This window comes from Ammospiza caudacuta, chromosome 29, assembly GCF_027887145.1.
Source record: "Ammospiza caudacuta isolate bAmmCau1 chromosome 29, bAmmCau1.pri, whole genome shotgun sequence".
Classification (NCBI taxonomy): domain Eukaryota; kingdom Metazoa; phylum Chordata; class Aves; order Passeriformes; family Passerellidae; genus Ammospiza; species Ammospiza caudacuta.
Window position 1 is genome coordinate 5,017,342 of NC_080621.1, and position 5,229 is coordinate 5,022,570.

Sequence of the window (5,229 nt, forward strand, 5' to 3'; positions counted from 1 at the left end):
AGGTGGTGTGTTTATTACAGCACCAGGCACAGGAGGAGTTGTCTCCTAAAGACATGTGTGAAGAATCACTGGCTCTCTACTTATCTAAAATATCTTACACATTCATATAATTCCCAAAAAACCCAACACATATTCATTAGGTAACACTGCCTACCCTCCTTTGTATTAAAATGTATTATAATTGAGTCCAAAGTTCCTTCACATTTCTGCAGTCTTTCACTTCAAATGGGTTGGTGGGTTTTAAGGTTGGGAATGGTGTCCTTCTGATGAAGGCCAAGACGTCTTCCTCAATTTGACCTCTTTCCTTATGACCTGTTGGCAGGCTTTTGCACTTCTTGGCTATAGCTGAAGTTTCGGGGCCCAGGTGCAGGCTCTGGTCCTCTTCTTTGTCACAAAGAAATCCGCATCCCATCCTGCTTCTTTAAACATAGTAAAGACAGGCAAGGGATATATTACCCTAGCTTTAACTACCTTACCTGCAAAACATTAACTATCCCTTATTATTTCTACTCTTCTTGCTATACTCCTTCCCCCTAACTAAATCTTGCTGAAATTTTAACTCTTCCAGTTCTTTTAAATCCTTGATTCATTGGCCTCATCTCGCCAGCCATGTGTGAGCCAATGACGTAACTGGGAAATTCCACTCCTGAGCAGGAGATATAGGGCCCGGTTCTGAGCTGGAAGGGTGAGAAGGATGAGATGCACACCATTTTCATCCAGGGGATGTCCTGAAAGTGCACTGCCTACCTTCCCCTGCAGCCGAGCACCATGCTCCGCCTCCTTCTCCTGCTCTGCAGATTTTTAGGAATCCAGGGGTTGCTGTGTATTATTTGCTATTGCAACTAATAGAATGAATTTGCTTTGCAAGCTCTGTTTTGTCCTGGGCTCTTTTGTGCATGGGGCTCCTCCTGAACCTGTGACAAAGGCCAGCAGGGACCTACAGGACACTCCTATACTCATGTCAGGAAATTCTGAGAAGTGCTTTAAGTATCAATAAGTCAAAAGGTATCAATCAGTAAATCAAATAATTTGGCGGAATATTTAGCCTGTGAGTTTTAGCAAAGTATTGAAAATGTCTTAGATCCATGGGTACAAACAAGTAAGTGAGATTGCTGGATGTGCACGTATCAGGGAAGTGATTCCCCACACACCCAGTGCTGAGATCAAGTATTGCCTCTCTTCTAACCCTGAGCTGGCAGCAGGGATCAAGCCCTGCTTGGTAACATTCATTTTGAAGACTTCTGTTGAGCAGGTAAGAATGGCCCAAATTAAATCTTTTCCAGCTGTTTCCCTTTGGTTCACCTGTTTGAGGGTTAAAATTCTGTGCTGCAGGTGTGCTGGGTGTGTGCAGAGCAGAGCAGCCCCAGAAACCCCTTGGCTTGCCCACCAGTTGTCATGCCTTGCTGCCGGGTGTGCCCAGCTGTGGCAGGAGAAGGAGCCCGCAGCACAGTGGGCACCGTGCCCTGCCCAGCCGGGGCTCTCTGGCACAGAGCAGCAGCAGCGCCAGCACCGTTCAACCCGCTCCTGCCTTGGCTTCCCCTGGCACACAGAAGCCTCTGGAAATCAGCACCGCCAGCAGCGTTCCCAGCTTGGAGCAGCTGCTGCTGGCGGGCAGATGCTGCCGGTTCGACTGCTGCCAAAGGGCAAGAAAGGCAGAGATGTACATGCACCAGAGCTCTGGGCATGTCCAAGAAAGGTGCAAATATTTGGAGAGATTTGTTAGGAAGGATTTCAATTGTGATGCCAACAGTGCCTTCTCTCCTGGTTCTGTGTGTTCTAGACAAGTAATGCAATGGTTGGCTCTGACAATTAAGAAGCAACTGTTATGTGGATGTTCAAATGTGTAGTGATGATATTGTTATATATCCTCCCATAGTCCTCTTTCTCCTCCCCTTTGTAATAGCCTTGGTAGTCAGGGCATTTGGGGAGGGCTGGCTTGTGACCAGCAAGCAGGGGGAAACAACATCTGTCCTGCAGTCAAGGTGCAAGAAAGTAATCTCCACCAATGGACAGCAGAGAAAAAGTTGACTGACAAAACTTTTGGAGGGGCTAAAGGTATAAAAGGCAGAGCATCCTCTTTGTAGATGAGCACATGTCTGCTAGTCATGGAGGCTCTCAATGCTGCAATCATTCCTTATTCATTCCTTTGTTAATGTTTAATATACCTTTAAAATGTTAAAAGTGAGAGTCATTTCTCACACTTGCAATGCTGTGGGCCATTGTCTTGGTCTGATTTCCTTTGCTTGGGTGCCATCTGAGTGCTCAGTTGGGGTACAGACTGTACGTGCTTGGAGCACTCCTGGAGTTCCTCTTGGATCCCTTGAAAGACAGGGTTTGGCCCATGAGGGGAATTTGTGCTGCTTTGTGACAGAGGAGAACTTCCCAGGCTCTTTTGTGTTTGCTGTAGGGAAGGTTGGGTATTGCTTTGCATAAACTCACAGACCAACACAGAGCTGTTCCTTTGTGATGTCAGGGCATGGTTGCCACGTCGTCATAGTGACATCAGAAGGTTGCCTTGGTGCACAGAAGGCCTGAGTGTCAGAGCAGCCCTAGGCCTGCTCAGATCAGGAGAACCTTCCTGGTCAAAGCATGTGTCAGTAGGCAGCTGCCTACTGACAAGAGGCTTGTTTATTTAGCTTTTAGAAAAGTTGCAGAAATACCAATAATGAACCATCTCGCCACTGCAGCTTTTGCTGCATATGGCATTGCTTATTCCATTTATTATTTTACGAATTTCGCACGTAAGTAGATGTTTCCCTTCCGTTTAGGTTATGGTGTAACCTGACCTGGGTTTTCTATGTCTTCCTTCTCTTACTTAGTGACTGAGTGTCTGATTTTGAAACAGAAAGAGCATTAGGGTGCCACTGCTTTGGTAAAGCTCCTGTCAAGGCATTCATCTAAAAAGGGAGTGTCTGTAGCCACAGGGGCAGCATTTGCAAGGGAACCTGCAGGGCTTCCATTCCCTCCACAGGAGAGTCTGTGGCAGCAGAGTCTGTCATTTCCTCAGTTTGCTGGGACAAGCAAGACACCTTGGAAAATGTAGACTGGCAGACCTTCTTGGAATGCCTTTTAAAATCTCTGCAGTTGTTCCCAGAATTCAGAGAAAGCTTCTTTCTTTTTAAATTTTGTCATGAAAGGATTTGACTAACTTGACCTTTTACTGAGTGCTAAAATAGTTGTTCCCTTGGAAAGCAAGTGCAAACTCTAAAGCAGTGAGTGTCTGCTCCTGAACCTCAGAGGTGCTGCTGTGCTCTTCCACAATAGAACTGACATAGCTCAGGGGGATTTTGGGGAACCTTTTCTGGGACACTGTTTCCTGAAAGTTAATCAGAATTAGTGCATGACACTGATTGAAAAAAGAAGGAGTACCTGAAAGAGAGGATTTCAGAAGCTGTCTTATGTGTTTGGTAGAACAGGAGCATTGAGTGTTAAAGATCAATTTGCATTTTCTAGATCAAATTTGTATTCATTTACTGGCTAAACTGGCTGCAGTGTAGGCACAAGCAAGAAGATTGTCCTGATCTCTTGCTAGCTGTGTGAATGAAATGTGTCTCCTGGAGGGATGTTGTGAAACGGGAAATCATCTCTGTTTGGGTTGACTTGCTCTGTGGGATTCAGCAGCCCAGGCAGTTTTATGAGAGCATCTGGTTAATTTTCCCTTCCAAATACAGGACACCTGAAGCGTGTATTCAGCAGTGCTGAAGATCCTGAGGTGAGTGAGAAAGGAACATTTCATGTTGCTGGTGTTTAAGAATTGTAGAGGAAGATGTGAGCTTGGCCAGTAGAAGTAGAGTGTAGAGGGCCAGCTAGGAAGGCCGAAAGAAAAAACATATTAATACCTACAACAAAAATAACAAAGGCATGAGAGGATACTTTAAAATTTCCATCTCAGAGGATGGAAGAACGACAAATCCAGTTTTGCAGAGAGAACCTTGCTTGCTGACAGCAGATAGGGTGGAATATTTACTTAAGAGCAAATTCCTGTACAGTTGAATTAGACAATTTTAATTTAGACACAGTGCCTTACAATTCTATTCTTATCAAACTTTATGACACCTACTTAGAAGATGTCGTTGTAGAAAAGGAAGGACACCTTGCAATGGTGCCTGCTGTATCTGAAGTGAAATGGGCACCATTGTGTCTGGGGAGCTGCGTGGCCCAAAAGGACGCAGGGCTGGTGGCCTTGAGTAGCTGAAGATGAGGCAGCGTGTGGCCAGGTGGCCAAGAAGGCCAAGGGCATGGTGGCCTGTGTCAGCAGCAGTGGGGCAGCAGGAGCAGGGCAGTGAGCGTGGCCCTGTGCTGGGCAGCGCCGTGGCCACAGCTGGAGTGCTGTGTGCACTGTGGGCCCGTGGGAAGCAGAGAGTCATGGAGGGGCTGCAGCGTGTGCACAGAAGGACAGGGGAGCTGGGCAAGGGAGTGGAGCACAAGGCCAATGAGGAGGTGCTGACGGAGCTTCAGCCTGGACAATGGGAGGCTCTTGAGGCACCTCCAGGCAGACTTCCATCAATCCCTGCATGACAGTGCTCAGCACAAGGGCTGTTTCAGTGCCAAACATGCCATCACTGCATCCAAGGGCTTTAGACACTGGAGTGGGTGACACTTCCATCTGGTGGTTTGTTGGCTCCTTGGTTTGCAAGCACGAGACAGGCTGTTCATTTTCCTGTTTATCCAGCAAGCAAAGATGCTTCTGCACAGCGTTTTCTGCTTTTTCCTGCCCTGGATGGGATTCTGATCCAGTTTTAGCTTTCTACATCTGCAGCAGCAGTAGCAAAGGCATTGCTGTTGCTTTCCTTGTTTACCATTTCAGTGCTTTCAAGAACTAAAAGCTCCGTTTTTCTGAGATGACCTTGCTTGCTGATAGCAGCCAGGCAGGAGAATCAACTTCATATCCATCTAGAGTGCTGTTGAATTGTCTCTTTTTAATTTGGTGGCTGTGACTTAGAACCCCTCTGTCGCTACGAAATGTTGCGACTTTTTCCTTAGAAGATGTGTTGGTAGCTGTTAAAAGAAATGAGGTTCTACATGATAGGTACCGGGCTGTCCCTCTTGCTTCTCTCTTGTCACAGATGACAGAAGCAAGAGCCGTCTCTCCCCTGGCTCCCGCTGCTCCTGGAGAAGAAGCCAAAGAGGAGCAAAATGAGGTGGATGACAACAACCCTCCAACGTTGTTCTCACCGCCCTATTCCAGACCTGTAAGTGCCAGTTGTGTGTGGTGCTGTCTTTAGTGCA